This window comes from Tetranychus urticae, chromosome 2 (assembly GCF_039701765.1).
Source record: "Tetranychus urticae isolate SD_2017Ah chromosome 2, NJAU_TeUrti_SD_1.0, whole genome shotgun sequence".
Classification (NCBI taxonomy): domain Eukaryota; kingdom Metazoa; phylum Arthropoda; class Arachnida; order Trombidiformes; family Tetranychidae; genus Tetranychus; species Tetranychus urticae.
Genome location: NC_142959.1, coordinates 3,279,587 through 3,299,224, shown reverse-complemented (window position 1 = coordinate 3,299,224; position 19,638 = coordinate 3,279,587). Strand labels below are relative to the sequence as shown.

The 19,638-nt window shown below is 30.5% G+C and overlaps 1 protein-coding gene and 3 long non-coding RNA genes across 4 annotated transcripts in view; 2 read left to right on the top strand and 2 right to left on the bottom strand.

Annotated features, from left to right (window-relative positions):
• Positions 1 to 873: 873 nt before the first annotated feature.
• On the bottom strand, positions 874 to 2,762 carry LOC149093709 (uncharacterized). Its single transcript, XR_016198578.1, has 2 exons — positions 2,284 to 2,762; positions 874 to 1,668 (listed from the first exon to the last, which is right to left on the bottom strand). It is a non-coding gene; the product is annotated as an uncharacterized LOC149093709 (long non-coding RNA).
• Positions 2,763 to 3,944: 1,182 nt separating this feature from the next.
• LOC149093708 (uncharacterized) lies at positions 3,945 to 4,588 on the bottom strand. Its single transcript, XR_016198577.1, has 2 exons — positions 4,449 to 4,588; positions 3,945 to 4,292 (listed from the first exon to the last, which is right to left on the bottom strand). It is a non-coding gene; the product is annotated as an uncharacterized LOC149093708 (long non-coding RNA).
• Positions 4,589 to 4,989: 401 nt separating this feature from the next.
• LOC107363465 (uncharacterized) lies at positions 4,990 to 9,086 on the top strand. The gene is made up of 6 exons (XR_003082555.2): positions 4,990 to 5,269; positions 5,434 to 6,126; positions 6,211 to 6,396; positions 6,524 to 7,103; positions 7,200 to 7,775; positions 8,686 to 9,086. It is a non-coding gene; the product is annotated as an uncharacterized LOC107363465 (long non-coding RNA).
• A 1,353-nt stretch (positions 9,087 to 10,439) lies between these two features.
• Positions 10,440 to 19,638, top strand: part of LOC107363386 (histamine H1 receptor) — a 37,007-nt gene continuing 27,808 nt past the window's right edge. The window contains exon 1 of the mRNA XM_089267307.1: positions 10,440 to 10,908. The gene's annotated coding sequence lies outside the window, so the exon portion shown is untranslated. The remainder of the gene's footprint in view (positions 10,909 to 19,638) is intronic.

Genomic DNA, 19,638 nt, shown 5'->3' with positions numbered 1-19,638 from the left:
GGATAGTCTTATAAAAAATTGTTTGAAAATGTGGTGGAAAGAGCCGGTCCCTAATAAGTTTGCGTTGTGCTCCAATAAATTGTCGGATCTAGACACTGAAGTTAGTCGATCAGGCCATCGACTGAAATGAATTTATAGCGAATGACTGACTAATAGCCCACTAAGTCGACTCACTTTCTGTTTTCAGCCTTTCTTTTGGAAAAAAAGTTGAAAATTTCAACGAATTTATGATTTTGCTCAGCCCCACAGAGACAAAATGAGTTGTTTTTTGATCACATATATTGACAGTGATTGTGAGTTAACTTGTTAGTCGAAATTTCATCGACTAACTTCGGTATCTAGTTGGAACCAAATGGATCATGGTGTACACTGTATTGTGGAAACATTTCGATGACGGTAATCGATGAAATTGGAATACATAAGCTTGCCATTGATATCACTATTGTTTAGAAAGATTCATCTGCAAATTGAGTCAACTACCATGAAAGAATCACTGGCCAGCGTCCAATGAATATGAGAAGACAATTTTTGAAAGTTGCTGTGAAATATTGAAGAAAAATTTTTGATTAATATTACATGATCTATGATCGGTTTCTTACATTTGTCGTGTAAATGTTTGAAAATAGCATAAGTAAAGTTCCCTGAAGCTATGAGCTTGAGCTTTGAATAAACCATGAAGTTTAACAGATTACTTGTTTAGAAACAGCAAAAAGATATTTGACATGAGCTCAATGTTGTCAAGTTATGCTCATTTTTCATTCTGGCAACATTTTGCCTCAGTCAAACCTTTCATCATCTCAATCTGACATAAAAAGTCAAAACTGGAAGTGCGGAAGACAAAAAAATAGCAAGAATGTAAAATGCAAACTTTGATGTGGTTAAAAGGTTAAGGAATAATATTTTTGGATGACAAAAAAAAAGAAGTAATAACTTTGAATTTCATCTAAAAAAGCAGCATTGGCTTACGGCTATTTGAAAATAAAGTTACTCTATTATTGTTGATTAACAAGTTGATCCATCGATACTACTGATTGACATTTACAATGTTGATAACAAAAAATGTTACCGTAAAGGTAATAATTCTGTAAATGTTATGATAAATTGTGAAGCTCAACAATTCCATTAAACTTGATAATCAATAATGGAAACGGATAACAATTATTTTTCAATAGAGTAACATTTTTCCTTTCCATTCTACCATAGCCTTGATCAATGATTCCTCCTTGATTACATTGAAAGATGATGATTGAATTGATGTTGTTGGTATAAAAAAATGCTGTTTTCAAAATCAATTCTCTTTTCAATTGTCCTGATTTGTGACATTCAATATAGTCCATGTTAGGAGCGTTAATTCAATTGGTATCTTTACTTGCGAAGGGAAATTAATAAAAGATGATTGTATCAACTCGAGTCCCAACCAAATGGAAAGGTTTTGATTGGAAACAATTGCAATGGATTTGTCCAGATTTTATACCATCAAGTGGACACAATATTTCGACTTGTTTCTCCTTTAAGGTATCAACTCTTTTTTTTTCTGTCCAGTTTCACTGGACCTCTTGTTTTCCTTCCTGTTTCCTTTCGTCTTTGCTTCTTCTTAACTCTTTCCGCATTTTTCGATGTCTCTCATTGTTTCAATGCTACTCAGTCCATTACTTTGCAAGATTGATACTTAAAGGAAAGGAAAGAAAAGAAAAAAAAAGTATTAGTTAAATGAGCAATTCCACGAATTGAGTAAAGAAATGAGGAAAAAAGGTAAGAGATTTGGATGAGAAACAGAAGGAATATAAGATAGTTTACGTTATAATAGAAATCGATAGTTAAGGCCTTTGATTACTTTTCAAGGAACCCAATATTTTTGGTAGTTTAGTCCATCACTGCATTCTATGGCTGCCACCATCATCACTGCCACCATTATTCACCAATCATCACATCTTTTTGACTACACCAATTTTCATCTCTTTCCTATTTTTCACCTAATTCACCACTCATCCATCTTAATTTTCTGTTTTCTGCTGTTTGATTATTCGTTTAACTTGATTTTCATCTTGCTCTTCATTCCATTGAATAATCTTGTCATTTGAATTAAGATGAAAACTAAAGAGTTGAGACTAGAGCTTCATCTTCACTTATCATCAGGGCCAAAGGAAAATCTTTTTACTTCATTCCAGTTGTACCAGTTTCTTTTGTCTTTAACTTTCCATTCCTCATCCTTCCCTTTCATTTCTGACTTTATCTTACTCAAAATTTGGGAACTAAAGAGAACATAAAAGCTTATTTAATCACCTTGAATCATTATCCACCTTTTGCTCTCCATTTAATCGCAATTCCCGAAGAACAATATTTCTCTAGATTATTTTCTTGGTCATGTAGTAACCTATCATAACCATTATCAGTGGCAGTTTCTCCTTTTCTGTAATTGTCTTGGAAAACCTTTTTGCCCTTTTACATTGTTATCATCATCATCATCATCATCATCACACTTTGTTCACTTTCTCTTCTTGATACCATCTTTATTGTCCAATCTTGCTGTATGTTTGTTGGGCAAACTGAATCATTCAACGGCACCCATCATGAGAATTCCTTGACAAAATAGCATCATGATTTCTTCTTTTTATTCTTCATTTAGAATCTCTTCTTTTCTCTTCCTTTTTTTCAACCAGCTTTCTCCATCGGATTCATCCATTGATGTCAATCGTTAGCACAATTTGATTTAATAGCTTACGATTCATACCAGCAGCAAATTTCAAGAGATCAGAAAAGGAAAGCAAAAGCTTTCTCAACTCGCCAAACCAATCATCAACTTTTTCTTTCTCCATTTTCCTCCTTGTCATCCCCAATTCACAATGGCCATTCCATCATCAATATACACCGTATCTGGTCATCACTTTTTTCCCTTTTAGCTAACTTTTTTAATGTTACAAGTCATCAACTCATTGTTGCTCTCCATTGTTATTTATTGAATGTCATCTCCATTCTTCAGCCTTGATCCATTTTTTACGACTTATTTGCTGCCATAGTATTCAACAATTTGAATCGCCAACCTCGAAAATGTTTTTCAATGAGATTCGTACAAATACATTATATCCCTTGATATTACATCCTTCATTTGACAAGCAATTTACAGGCCCATTCAACCAAATGATTGTTAAATCATAAATTTGATGACTACTTGCACAATTGTTGTCTCCAGTTGTTGGCCATCATTTCTGAAAAAAAACAAATACAGAAAGTGAAACAGTTAAAAAAATTAAGTCAAATGTATAATTTTTATACGATGCTCTGTGCAACTGGGTTAATAACTTACACTGAGATTAATGTATCAAGAGTATAAGCCGATTGAGAAAATATCCATCATGTTGAGTAAATCTTTGTAAGTAGTTTTCCAGATTCTGTAACATGGTAAGATCTCAAGAATGTTATGATTTGGAATAATCGATTATACTCAGCAAATGAATATAATATCTGGAGTTTATCTTTCAACTCAGATTCTTTAAGCAACAATCATGAAGAAAAATTCAAAAGAAAAGATTAAAATCTGATGTGATTTCTCCATTTTATCCACTCGAATGGATCCACTCAAAAACCAGAAGACAGGGCAATAGATTATGATGATTACGTTTTTGAACCATTGCGAATGCTATAAGAAAGCAGACACATAAATATTAATAAATCATAAAATTGCAAAGTTCCAATTAAGTCTAAAAACCTCAGAGGTATTCAGTAAAATATTACAAAAAAACAACAACAACAAACTCTCATTAGAGAAATGGAATCAAGTGTAAAGCAAATCGCTACGTGTTCATTATTTCAACACCTAAAGCTAACATTACTTAACACTGATTTACGAACAAAAATTGGTTTCAATAAATTGTTTTGTCGACACGCAAGCTGAAATGTCGATCATTCTTGGTATAATTTGCTAGAAGAGGCATTCTGAAATGTATGGAGGAAGTCTCTGTTTAATCGAGAAATTCATCTGATAGAATTTCCTTTGAATAAAAATGATGAACAAAGACACATAAAAATTTAACATTGAGCAAATATAATTAAATTATCTGCAACAATTGGGTTTTAAAATTGAATCAAAGAGAAAACAAAAGGCCATTCTAATCAGGAAACTTCCATCTTTTCAGGATGCTTGTTAAAGTTGCTTTCTTGTTATCATGGCAATCTTAAATAGAGCTGCAAGATTGTCAGCCTTTGGTCAGACATCACAAAGCATCAATCGTTGGACCAAATTCAATTGAATCACTCGACACCAGTAAAGAGAGTTAACTCTAAACCTAAATTGGCTTGATAAAAGCAAGTCATTCAAGAGAAACATTCATTGAAAATAATGAGCACAAATATCGTAACAGAATTTTCAAGCAAAGACGAAAAAATTTGCCAATCAAGCTGAAAATCATTTAAAAATAATTGAAATTAACACTAAAAAACGTTTTACTCACCTCTAACCAGTTTCCTCCGACACTGTGTCCATTGTTTAGTCTCACCATCACAATGAAAGTCCACTTTAATCGAAATTTGGGTTTTGTTCAAGTTTCCAATTAACAATGAAACAACCACAGAAAAATTTAACCGGTTAATTGAATAAATTGAAAATTTTGAAAACCGTTGACATATGAGAAACAAAAGAAACAAAAGATAATGGCTTCCATTGGCGCTTAAATATCTTTGATGAATAACAGTTGATTAGAAAGACTTTATTTCAAAGAGTAACAAAGGCTTCTCTCTGCTTCTTTTAGACAATTGTCTAGCCTCTTTATCTTCCTTATCCTTATCATCCTTTGTCACTTACTAAAGTTGAAGCTGTTTGATTTTTGATATTAGATTATTTAAAAATTTCATTTTTTTCTTTATAAATTATAAATTATAATTCAAGTTTTTATCAGATAAAATAGACGATTGTTTAAGGAAACCAGTTTTCTTTGTTAAAATCTAAACTCTTTACCTTCCTTACCTTCCTCTTATTTATGTGCATTTCTGGTATTTATTTGGTGTAATCTTTTATTCCCTCATACATAATCATTTATCAAGGGAAAAATGTTCAAGGTATGGAAATTGTCCACGTTTTTCAACTCCAGTTATCCACATTTTAGTCAAATTTTCATTGGTACCAGTGTTTTGGGATTTTTGTCAAGTTTTTGTGTTCCAACTTTTATGTTAATATATTGAATTGTAAAAGTGATTAATCTCTAAACCTTATAAATGCTTTCCAATTTGCTTTACCAGTGCTTATTCTAGTGTCTCAAGCCATCCAAAAGTTAAGGTATCACGTATTCCATCCTATTATTGTTTAATGTCAACTTTTCTAATCATGTTCGCTCCACTCATCTTGTAAACTGAACTGCATTTACAATAACTAGAATTGCTGGTGCATCAAATTCTAATTTAATTGATAACTTAAGTGTTTATCTGTTCTTCTCTTTTCAGATTTTTTTCTTTCAAATTCGTCAACCAGTCTTTTTTTTCATTTCAATTTCTTGGAAAGAGAAGGCATTTTCATCAAACGAATCATTACAGGATTCCTGTGAATTCTTGGGGATCAATAATGAAAAAATAATGACTTCCAAAGTTGTTTAACCACCAAATGTGCTCTGTGATTACAATCAAATCGTACAGCAACTATTTTTTGGATTTTCACTCTTATTTTTTGAGCATTGAAACGAACCAAAATGCTTTTACATTAACTTTGAATTGGAAGGATTGAGCAAATTTCCAGGAAAGGTTAATTAACACTCATCAAGATATAAATCTTTCATCAGTTGACGATTAACGAGAAATTGAATGGACAAATGAGCTTCATTTCAAGAAATACAATGATTCCATCTGACAGAGTAAATTAAATCTATATCTCGAGATATAATGTACTACAAGTTTTGATTGATTCAATTACATCAGATGTCAATTTTCATATGATGTTCAACAAATTCATAAAGAGCTGTATTATTGTCTGGAAAATTTGCATATTGTCAAACAATTGTGTTGAAATACGAATAATACCAGATCTAGAATATTACAAAGCTTGAAGGGAAATTTAATGATATTGCTGATGACAATGACAGCTATAAACTACCATCATGTTAATTTCATTGTAAGCAACTGATGAACTCATGGAACCCCCAGGTAAACTAAAATTGAACTCACAATACAAAACTGTATTACAAATAGTCTGTAGGTGTAATTATGTAATATTTTCTCTGATTCTAGGTTTTTCCATAATTATCGTTGGGAAACAATTTATCTTCATGCAAATTGATTGGTATCGGCCATTCTTTCATTATTTCACATAATCGAGTTCAAAGGCAAAGCAAATATGTGATGAACCAAGCCAACTATTCATCTTTATTATCCAATCGATTACCGTATCTGGTCTTTAACCTCTGTGAAAAAAAGGTATTAATGTTAAATTGTCGTAATCACTCAGGCCTGTTGAACTTGACCCAAAGATAACATACACTGAACCTTTATCAAAACTGTATTATATCACTAATCATGCTTTTACCTCATTTAATACCACAAGTTCAAGTTGGCCATTGCGTTGAATGGATGTAAACAAGAACAAGCAATTTACCAAGAAATCTAAGCCAATTTTAAACGTGGATCCAGTGAATCAACTACAAGAAGGATTACATGAAACCTTATGACCCAACAAAAAGCCGTTGCCAATAGCAAGAAAGGATATTAGGGTCAACAAAGTCCATTTGACCTTATAGTTGGCAAGAAAAAAATGATGAGATTTTTATTTGCAACATGAAAAGTATCAATAGCTGAGCAGGAAAAAAAACAGCAAAATAAAAACTTGCCTACCAATAGTTATTACTAGCAACTGATTAGTTGATAATACTTACTAATAATCAGTAACACCATAATCATGTGTAAAAACAGTAAGATCGAGAAACAACATTATGTCCTTTTCAAACCTAACCTGATTGAACATTGTGTATTAGTTGTTTTTTTGATTACAACTCTAAGGGCAGAGAAAATGATTCAATATAATGATGATGATTATGATAATAATAATGGTCAATTTAATAATATAAACTCTTATTTGTAGCTAATAACGATCAATAATAGATAGAGTGTCCAATCATTTGAAACACGTAAGTTGCAATCCTTAGTTTGACAGTTTGCATTCATTTTGAAGCACTTAACTCTTTATTTTCCTCTTTTTTTTCTTCTATTATTCGTTTTCCCAGTGATTCTCTAGACGCTTTTTCAACCACATCTTGATCTTCATCTTGATTATCATTATACTCATCATACTCTTCATCCTCTTCATCATCTTTATCATCTCCCACGATAAAACTAAACGTTGAAAGCAACTTAATGGTCACCATTAGACAAAATATCTGGTAACAATCGTAGCTACTTTTTTCAAGTTACTGTCAACTGAAGCGTTCAACTTTTATCTTCATCTTCTATTCATTTTTCATCTTCATTGAATTTGGCTTCTTCCCAAAAGCAAACAGCAACAATAATATTATCATCATCATTCCAAAGTCTCTTCAAATCTTTTCAACTCGATTAGCATCATTCCTTTCGCTCTTTTTTTTTATTTATTTATTTTACTACAAAATAACTTTTCTTTCCTTTCCATCTTTTTTCTAATGTGATTACTTGAAAATGAATAACATATTTGCCTTGATACATTTACAACTCATTTAACTATTATCATCATTAATCATCATCATTATCATCGTCATCATGTTCACGCAGAGATATTGTCATTGGAAAACATTGAAAGAGTTGAACACAACAACTGGAAACAGTCGGTAAAGTTAAACAAAATTCAACTTTGGAAAGATGAACATTTTAATATCACAAAATAAATATTGAATTATCATGTCTTTCAGTTACAATATTTGATATTGAAATTTCATCTTACCATTTATCAATCATTTGTCTATTAATTATTACACTCAGTTCACATTGACTCAAGCTTATAATGAAAAAAGAAACAAAATCAAAAGATGAAATTATATTCAAAATGATTCTCAATTCTACTTCAATTTCTGATTGTGATTACTGAAGCATATTTAATGCTGATCATTGGCGGAAGGAAATTTTCAGGGAATCTCAGTGATTAAAAAGAGTCTTTAATGGAGTCAGCATTGAATTACATCCATTATTTAACTAAGAACCTGAATTTTAATATCAATAATTACCGAACAAGTAATCCATGGTAAAATTGATTCATCTTTGATCAACTTTCTATTACTGGTTCTCCTCATTGTAACATGATTTTTCTTGCTTTTTCATTATGAATTTGAGTCTTTGAAAGGTAAACTGATGGTGACATTTTGATCTGGAATCATTTTAATATCCAACATTAAAAAGTCAATATTTTACTTTCATAAATATCGTCGATATAATCACATTTTCCCATCATTATAAAGAAAAATGATTAAATTGAATTTCTAATTTTCATGTTTTCCATTTCTCATTTTAGACTCTTTACTTTTTTCTTCATTTCTCACCAAAACTCACAAGGAAATCCGTTTCTTTTCATGATGTGTTCCAAAGAGAAAATTTTGCCTTTCCTTTTATCTCTTAATCTTATTTTTCATCATTTCCATTTGTTCATGCAACTGCGAGATATGAAGAAGAAGAAGAAGAAGAAAAATTTTCACCAAAATGTATAATTTTCAAACTAATAAAAGATTTTCTTTTCTTCCCTTCCAGGTTCATGATGTCAATCGATAAAGCAATAAAGGAATCAGATTAATCACATCTAAAGATGAACCTAAAAAGTGTATTCAAAAAGGATAACCAATTGGAAGGAGAAACTAGGGAAAAAAATCAAAATTTGAAAGTTGATTCAAATTTAATTTCAAATTTTAATTTCCTTTACAATTGTTGATTCCTTCACCAATCTTGCCTTTCCATCTGTCCTCGTCACTTCAACCTTTTTGGCTCTTCAATCAACATCACTCTTGAAAACACTTGAAAGTCAACATTAAAACTCTGGTTCCTCCTAATTTAACTTTTAATGGCCAGAAGTAAATTGAACCATTAGTATCACTTGTCCACCTCACTATTCATTATTAACTGATAACGATAAATAAATTATCTGTTAATGTGAATAGTGTTTGAAACAGTACCTCTTTTTGTTATCCCATTATATCAATTGGACCTTTGAATTTACCACTCCCAGTTAACCCTACATTTAGATTATTCATGATGATTAACATGATGAACAGTGACTCTTGAAAGTGACTCTTAAAAATATCCAATGCAAGTATCCGTTCTGTTAACCTCATTACCTTTAACCTAATCTTGAATTGACTTTTTTCTCTCTCTCTCTTCACCCTCAGATACAAAACCATGGGAAGCAAGAAGTAAAGTGACCAAGAGTCGATGAATTAACTGAATTAAATGAAAATAATGATGAAAGTGTTGATCATCATATTGGTTTTCCAGTGGCTATTATTAGTTAGACTAAACTATTAGTTTGATTCACACCAACAGACAATCAAAGTTAAGTAACAGCAATTTATCAGATACCAGGAAATGAACACGAAAATGGGAAGAAAACGATGAAGATGAAGAAAATGAGAAGATAAAGGATTAAAGGAAATGAGCTAATAAAAAGTTATTGAGATGAAAAAAAGGGATGAGAAAAAGGTAAGAAGATGAAGATGAAGAAGATGAAAATACAGAGCTAACAAGTAAAATTGTAATAGCAACAAAGTGTAGCCACTTGAAGCTTTAATAATCTTGCATTTATATCCTATCCTTAATATACTAGCCAAACTCCAGGGAATCACTAGAATCACTGAAACTTGAATGATTTAGAGTAACATGAAGATAATGATGAACAATGATGAGCATTGAAATTGTGATTATTAATAGCAGTGTTTAGGTTGAATAAAAAATGGTCCTTTCAATACTCAACAGCATTCAACTTTTGTCTTTAACTTTTAATAATCTTTTTACTTCTTGTTTTTTCCATAATCAATTTATCTTTTCATGGTTTTACTGTTATAACACTATTATCATGATTACATGAGCTTCATTTAATGAGCAATTAAATAATTGTTAAGAGTCAAGACAGTCTAATGAGTACACCGTTTAATTAGACCTTTTCAATACTTGAACTTGTTTACATTGACTTTGATTAATTTTTAGCATTTAAACAAGTTTCTTTTCTCAACCTTTTGAATATTTCCAAATGATCAGATAATTGTTGCTTCCTTCAATCAATTTTCATCATGAATGGTTGCAGATGAATTTCCTCAAGTCAACTTGAAATGAAACAAAAAGAGCGACACGAAAAAATTAACCTTTCATTGTGATATGAAAAGCTGTTTTGTTTACATGATTCATAGATGAACTTTTATATATCTGTTACATGGTAAACTACGGCGCAAGTTCACATGTTTTTACCTCTAAATTACTGAGAATCATTGGAATCCTCTGAATCTCTCAGTTGATGGTAAGCAATTGAATAGGAATGATCAATGTTGTAAACATTGACTCTTTTCAACTTGAAAATGTGTGCTCATGTAAACATTTCAACTCTACTTGTCAAATTAATTGAATAATAATGTTCAGTCTTTTGCCTTTTTCCTGTTAAATTAATGGTTATATTTAATGATTTAAATCAACACTAAATTTCATTTTACCAATTGGATTTTAATTCAAAAAATTGTTCAACCTTTCTAATTTGATCAACAGCCAGCCAAAAAATGTGTTCCATTGGATTTAATCATCTTTATATCAACTTTAATTTTCATCTCTTTGCGTTGTGACTTTTACCTTTTCAATCATCAACAATCTTTTTGATATCATTTGAAATCAAAAAATGAAACTCAAAATATCAAAGTGAACATTTGAAATGAAATTTTCCTTTGTTTTCAAGTCAAAAGGTTAACTCTACAAGCAACTTACAAGTTTAACTTCAATGTAAGTTTAGTAGTTTTCATACTAACCTCCCAATGATAATTGTTAATCAAGTAAATTTAGATTTCATTACATTCAAAATATTTGGAGTCAATTGCCTGGATCTTAGTTTGGAGTGAAATTTTGACCAATATATCGGTCTGTCTTGATTCATGAATCGTCAACATTTTAATGATTTTAAGTAAAAGCGCTAGAAGTGAAGTCAAAAGTCACTGACAAAGTTTTCGTTGAACGGATCATCCAAACCTAAGCTGACCTTACCTAACCTGAATATTTGAATATAACATCTGGACAAATATTGTCAGTCTGAAGATGAAATCTCAGAAGCAAGTTGAACAGCTTTGTTGACAAAGTTCATCTTTAATTAAAGGTTAAATTCATTAGAGATGGGCAATGCAAAAATCTTGAGTCCTTTGACTATTCTTGAAGAGGCACATTATCCGTAATTAAAAAAGCATTTTCATTAATCGACTTTCAAGTGGTCAATCTTGTGTTTATCCAATCTAAAATATTAATTTGTTGGCACCTGTTCAAAGGATCAGATGCATTCCGAACAAATTACCTTCGATACAAACATCTTTTCCAATCTAAATTTGATAGCAATTTACTCTAATGATTTGACTATAAATTAATGAAGAAATGGGTCAAGCATTTTGTTTAGATTAACCTTTTCTGGTCAACTTTTTTTACTTTTCAATCGATTTATCGCTTAACCTGTTTGGACTGTTTAACAATTCACTTAAACTCTGAACAATCGGATGAATTTAAACATTGTCTAATTAACTTGAAAAAATCAACTCACATTTTCAATGAATAATGTCCAATTACTGGTGAAACTCAACTTTTGAAAAGTTTGCTTTTAATTGGTCAACAGCAATTAAACTTGCTAGTTTGAGTCATTGAACTGAACCAAACCTTGAAATGGTATTTAGAAACAATTTATGCTGAGCCTGATCATGAATCTTAAATGAAAGCGAAAATAATTGATTCTTTATTGTGATTCCTTCCCTGTTGGGAATCCTTGACAATCCTTTCCATTTCATTCCCATTCACTTGATTCTCAACAATTGCAATTATTACAAGTGAATGACATTTTTAAGGTTCATTAAATTTTAGATAACCTAATTGAATTGATCAAGCCAAACCAAGGAAAAAACAAACTGACAATTAACCAAATTTACCAATGAAATTGCCAATCAAATCAACTCCTAATCACTTTACCTTTTCTTTTCCTTTATACCTTTGCCTTCAACTTTAACCTGTTAAACTCAACAATTTAACAAACCATTTGAACACTAATCAATTGAAAATTCTCAGTTGACTTTTGGATAAACTTGAAAGCTAAACGATAAGTCTCTCTGTCTTCAAATCGATCTGATCCACTTGAAATGATCCAAGAAAAGTTCCAACTTTTTTCTTCTTTTTTCTCAACTGTTCCTTATAATCTGTCAACAATTTAAGCTTATTGACCATAATAATGGCAACTAAAAGTCTGTATATTTAACCATGTTTGACCATTTTCCCCATGAGATGAACTTTAAACTTCACTTGAAGTTGTTCATTTGACAGGTTTAATAGTCAATTACAGTTGTTTACAATTGTTAATTGTTGGCCCAAAATTGAAAACAAATTGACATGGAAATTGGCAAAAAGATGATTTATTCATAACTGAACTTGAAATTTAAATGCAAATTGATTGAAAAGTGGAAACAAAATTGAAATTGATTGTGACAAATTGCGACAAAAAGTAAACACTAAAAGGCAAATTGAACACCATTAAGTTGATTAAATTAAAACAGTTAACATTTATATTCAAGTTAATAACTAAAATGAATAAAAGTCAGTAAGATTTCAGCTAAATGACAGTAAATGGAGAAATTAAATTTCGTCTTTATATTGAATAAAAGTTAATCAATTTGAATAAGAAATTTGATTTAATTTCTGGGAAAACCATTTTTCCTCTTAAAAGGGATTTTCATTAAAATTGAAAAGAGTTTCAATCAATATTGATTATTTAGTGTTAACAGTAATGATCATTAAAATGATGAACCATAAAGTAAAGTAAATAAAAAATTTGAATTTACTTTATCAATTGTTCATTCCCTGTAATCAATCCCAGTTAATCTTGTAATGTTTAATGTGATTTGAGATTGTTTAGCTTTTAATGAAAAGTTGAAAAAGCAAAAAATGTTTATCAATCAATTTGGATGTTTCCAGATGAAAATAACATTTTTTCTCGATCTTTTTTGATTTACCTTTTCCTTTACATCTAATAAATCTTAGCTTTTCAACTTATCAATATTATCAAGCAAAAAATGAGGTTCGAATGATGAAGATGAATGATGAAAAATTGCAGAATTTTCATGATTAGCTTTGAGCGTAACAAAAAAAAGAGGAGAAAATTATTTTATAAGAAATAGTAAAGTTGAAATGAAAGGTTAAAAGTTGCAGCATTTACCAATCAAAAGTGATTCAAGAATATTGGAAATGAAAGATTTCCAAGAAAAATATTTCTTCTCTTCCATATAAACTGGCCATTTCTCATTCATTATGACCTGCTTAGTTTCAAAACAATTCAAGTGTCATGAGGGAAATTAGATTGTTCATCAACATCATGCAAAAACCAAGGAACACTGGAAGCCAAAGGCGAAAATTTTGTCCTGCTCATGAACATAATATTCATGATTCGTCCCAAACAAAACATAATTATGATCTCGATTCTCAAGTTTTTGATTCTTAAAAAATCAATTCTTTTCTATCTGTGATTTCTGAATCCATGATCTCAGTTCTCTTTATGATTAGATCTTGATAAACTTCTGAAAGTTAAGTTCTGTTTTTTGTTGGATTCTTTGGTCAAATCAACTCATATTTGAATCTTGTAACTTCAATCAAAATTAAAAAATTACACTAAATGTTTGTATGAAAATGAACGAGTCTGATTCACAGACGAGTCAATTTTTTATCACAAAAATCATGTTCATTGAGTTGAAACAAGTCTTTTCTTGATCAACTAATTCATTTGTTTCTTCATTCATTAATCTTCAATATTTTCAAAGAAACATTTTCATCTCATTTTCATCTTCACTTGTCAAAACATGTCAAGTACAAGATTCACAGAATCACAAGTTTCATTGTACGCTTAATGTAATTGAATCAATCTTTTAATGCATTTGATTAATAATTCATTTACAGATACATTAAGAAATGGATTGTTTTCCCTTCAATTGTTAATCATTTACAGCGACAACTTTTTTCCAATCAATTTTGGCTTCAAATTTTCACTTTTTTCCCATCAATTTAATCATTAGTCAATTTTCATTGTTGGATTTCATCATTTCGTCTGTTTATTCAATTTCATTGCAGTCGAGTTTAAAGTTTAATTTACTTTGCATGATCAATAAATCAATAGATTGTTGCTCTTCAAATTATTTTCCTTTCCATTTCCATCGTGATTCTCATTATTAATATCATTCCTTGTTATGCCAAGATTTTGATAACATTTTCAATTGCATTCAATATTTGCTCAACTCTTTTCCAACCTTATTTTTGTTCAATCTATTATTAGCCCTTCCTTTATCCTTATTTTTGTCCATCACTGGAAATGACCATTAACGTTTATCTTTATTTTATCTACGATTATTATTATCTTTTTATTAGTTTCACTTAAGTGTTTAATGTTTACCGGAATCATTTTACTTTTAACAAAACTGAGAATCGGTAAAAATAATAAAAAATCCAACATCGATTCAATGATATTTATTGTATTAAAAGGAGTAGGAATTAGTTTCTTTTATTACATAAAGAATAAAAGTTTCAAGTTTACATTGTTTTCATCTGGAAACTCAATTAAGACAGATTTAATTCTGATCTTTAAATTATTGCTTTTAGTCTACTTTGGTCTTGTTTCCACAATTGTTTACTTACATTCCAGTCTATTTCGAGTTGAGAGACAATTTTTTTTATCGTTTTTCGATTAACCGATTGTATTAGCAAAACGATACAAGATTAATGCTCTTCCAGCCTGAGATAATTCATGATCAAAGTAATTAAGTTCAACATGAGCTTAAAAATAATCCGAGTCCAAGTTTGGGATTTCGGGTTGGCGAAGCACTTATGCTTTGAATAGACACTGATAGCTTGTAAGGTTGACGTCTGAGTTGAGTTTATTCAGAGTTTTTGCTCTTTAAAAGTTCTTAGTTTTTTTGGTTTGTTCATGGAAGGAACGAGTCGCGATTTGCATGAATATTCAGTGGAAAGTTGTCATTCAATCTTTATTGGTTGCACGGTAACCTGAAAAAATTTGATCATTTCCGTTGACCTTTTGGTGATTGGCTTGTGCAATCGTTCAAAGCCAAAGTGAATTTTGAAGCAACTTTTTTTTTCTGAATATTTCAGCAAATTCATTCATCTATCTATGGTTGCTTGAGGAACACTATAAGCTTAAAAAAATTCACAACAATCTCAGGCTATGAAAACTTTACACTATTTGGATAAACCGAAATGACAATTTCCAAATAAGCAATGATGAAGCAAGATAACCTGAATATGTTATACACTCGGAATTAATATTGATAATAAACTTATCCTCGATTCCTGAGAAATTTCATTGCTCTAGTTAATTGAATTCTTGACGAAAATAGATTAATCCGATTTCCAAGTATTGTCGAATGATTTGGAAAAGTAAATGAGATTTTCTTTATTAATGTTTCAAGATTCCAACATGACACAAGGATCGAATTTCAATAGTCTGATTTATCAGAGAATGAAAAGTTCTTTATTTCAAAATTTTTCTCTGCGATCAAATTTTCGTCGAAAAAATACGGACAAAAACGAAAGTCTAGTCTATTTTTCAAAGCATCGGTTATTCATCTCATTGAATTCATTTCATAAAAGTTTCAACATTTGCTATTCACCTTTAAACCGGTTGAATGATTTTGAAATTTTGTTGATAATTGAAAGGATTAACCTGTTTTCATGGTCAATTTCGTAGACGAAATGTCATCAATAATAGAGAGTTATCAGATTGACCAACTGTCAACATATAATCCTGTTTGATCAAGCCAATTATTGACCTGAAACTCGCATGAATGGTCTTAAGTTAATAAAGCTGCTTAAATGGTAGACAAAACATAATTAGAAATGCAATTTTAATGCAAACCATTTGGGTAACTCAAAACTCAATTAAATGTCTGATCTTGTTGATGGTTAAATAGCTTGAAATTAATCCAATTTGTTAGTTGAATCTCAGACATTCCTTGGACGCTTCAAGGCAAATGAAAAGCCAAAGATAAGTCGAGACTGAATCGAAGGAAATCACTGAAGATATAAAAAAATGATTTTCTCATTCCGTTTCATTGTTCATCCATCATTACAAGATTACCTTTTACTTTACCATTTGTCATTTTCATGATTCGATGATCCAGCTTTTATTCCCTCATCTTGAATCTAAACAAAAATCCAAATGAAAACCATTAATCAAATTAATTGTCAATTGTTATAAATCCAAGTAAATTATCACCTTATCAATTCACCTCATCATGGAACATGGAAAGGTAAAGAGAAAGATTAACACCATTTTATCCTTTTGCCAATATTGAACAGTTGAACATTTAGAATGGGGAACAAAAAAGAAGAGAAAAAATCAGATAATTCAAGTTGCTCATGAAAATGGTTATCTCATTAATTTGCTCAACAAATTCATGAGAAACTTTTTCTTCTTCTTTAATGAAAAGAAAAAGAAGGAACGAAAAAATCATTAAAAATCAATCAACTTTCACCATTTCAACAATTGATTTGTTACAATGTTATCAATGTAAACAGGAAAATGTTGAAAAGCCCTGAAACAGATTCAAATTTGGTTTGCCTTTAAAATGAAGGCTGGGAGTGAATTGAAACTCCCAGGATATTTATCAATAAGTTTGGGTGAATGTGAATAAACTCATTTTTGTAATTATTTTCACTTGTTTTCACTTCTCATTGTTTCTCAAATAATAAATAATGTGCTCATTCTGATTTAGTTAATTACTTTGCTTCTCACCCTTTAACAGTTTATTATTCATCTTGGATGAATACCAATGGGTGGAAATGTTTAGGTGGTGATAGTTCATTAAATGGAACAAGAAATTTCGCCATTCATTAGCCACAGAATTTTCAATCATCATCATCATCATTTACTATTCTTGAATCTTTTTTTCTCTTCTCTTCTCTTCTCTTTTTTGTTTCACACTTTTTTCCCTTCTTGCTGCTGATATAAATCATTTTATCATTCCCTTGATTCCCTGATGATGATAGAGTAATGAAACGCAGTCTGATAAACAAGCTTTAAACCCAAGAAATTATAAGAAATTGTTACACTTGAATAACTTTTTTTCTTGCTCCTTTCAATTTCGTTTTCCTGGTGAAATTAAAATTTTCCCATTTTCATGATAACATTCAATCGAAAAATGTTTTCCAAACTTTCAAGAAACAATTTATTGTCTAGCAAATTTAAACATGATTTGCAAGTTAAAGCCAGGCTTTAATTTATCATTACCGTTCAACACCTACGTTTTCAATTTTGGTAAAAAGTTCAGATTTGAAGTGAAGGTGAAAGTTTCCAAAGATGCTTGACTGTCTGTACAGGGCGTTTTCAAGCCATTAATCATATCTCACAATTGGTTATACAGAGTCCAGATTTTTCCCTGGAATTTTGAGAATTGGACAAACTCATGTTCAGATTTCATCGTTATTGCGATTGTTAATCAAAGAATGAAACAGTTGGCTGATTTTCCACCAGAATAATTTATCCGATAATATTGTGCTTTATGAAGGGCGATAGAGAAGATTCAGCTTGGAATTTTCAATCTTTGATTTTCCAAAGAACTGCTAAAAGACTAAAATATACCGTCTGATAGTGATGAAGAAATGCTCGTCCCAGAGTCGGACTTTTATATCTACTTTACTTACTCATAACTTTTGGCACAATAAATCATTATTTCAACTTTACTCTCTTCACTAAGTCTACCCTTGGGAATCATTCTGACCCATCTTAACTCGAAGGTCAATTTTCAAGATTCAACTTCAGTTCAGTTGCTTCTTCAACTGCCAGTCACAATTAGGATAATCTTTTGCAGCGAAATTCCCATCTCAATTTGATTGAAGCAAAATGAAGAGTAAAAAGTATCAGATAAAGTTTGGATAAAGTTTTCATTCCATTGACATTGAAAAAGTTCAACAACTTGACATGTAAACTAATTCAGCAATTAGACTGCAATTAAACTGATTCAGCTCATTAAAGTGTCATTTACTTCATTCATCCTAATCAATATTAAACATTTGCTAATTCAATTGATTCCCATGTTTTACCTTAACCTTAATTATCTTTTATTTTGTCTCATCTCATATCCTAATTACACCAATTAACTGAATCACACTGAATGTTTAATTATAATTGATCATTAAAAAGACAGGCAACATTATCAAATTGATTTAATAAGCCAAAAGATTGCCATTTAATTAGAATCGCCAGTCGTTCAATTGCTTTCATAAGATTGATAATCAAATAATTTGCCTAAAATATTGATACAGTCAAATGAGTGCAATTGAATTATCGATCGGAAAAAAAGTTGCAAATGAAACTTTTTAACCCTTCATGATGCACTAAAAGTATCAGACTTGAGTATTGTTCAGGTTCCATTGAGAACATGGTTCATCTTTGATTCCATCTCTACTTGTTAATATCATTATGATTTTACTAATAATATGAAGGAATATAATTTATTATTATTATTGTAATGACGATTCAATGTTATCTGTATCTTGCCTTTTCTTTGCGTTTACTTTTGTTTACTAAATGTATGTCTTTGTGTGAAATAGAGTAAATATTGTCTTGATAGTTAAGACATTTTCTGGATTCACTTTCTGATTGAAATTAATGATTTATCCTTTACATGGGAAAAGTGAATCAACCATTCTTCACATTCACCATTCTTTTAATCAGTCAACTTAGATTGATAATGGTGAATTAAAGATACATTTTTCCTTCCTATTTCTTCTTCTTCTTCCATCAATTATCTCCTGTCATCAGTTAACAATTAATTTCTGTCAATATCATATCTATATTAATTACTTTCCCACCATTCCATTGATTTCATCATTAAGCCAAAATAAGTCATTACTCTAGTCCAATATGAAAGCGTCAAAAGTGTGAAATTGAATTGCAATGATTGCTGATTCGAACGCGAAGAAGAATCTCGATAAATTGAATAGTTTTCAAAGCGTCGAACGAATGCATTTGTACAAGCCTCAAGCTGATCTTCATGAATTTCCCAAATGTAAGGTAACCACATCAATTGTGTCCTTTGTAGAGCATCCACTCAAGCTGGACGATAGAAATCAATTCTAAGTTCTTCATGGGACGTTTGCTAAACACGAGATGATGGACTTTAGTCTTGAGTTTTTTTCAAAAACCAGGCCAAGAATATCGAACTGGTCTTTTTGTGTAGTTGGTGTAACAAAACTTTTAATGCTACTCTTTGAGTTACGATCAAAACCTGGAAACTTGTCATTGCAGCGACTAACTGTTGCTAATTATTGTTGACAGAAAGTTTTTTGTTTCATTTGAAATGTTTCATTTCTAAAGGTTAAACTAAATATTCTCGAGTGGATGAACTATGATTTTTTCATTTCAAGTTAATGGTAAAGTTTCAAGTGAAAGACTGTAAATCAATACGTTTGGTCAAATATTTAATAGTT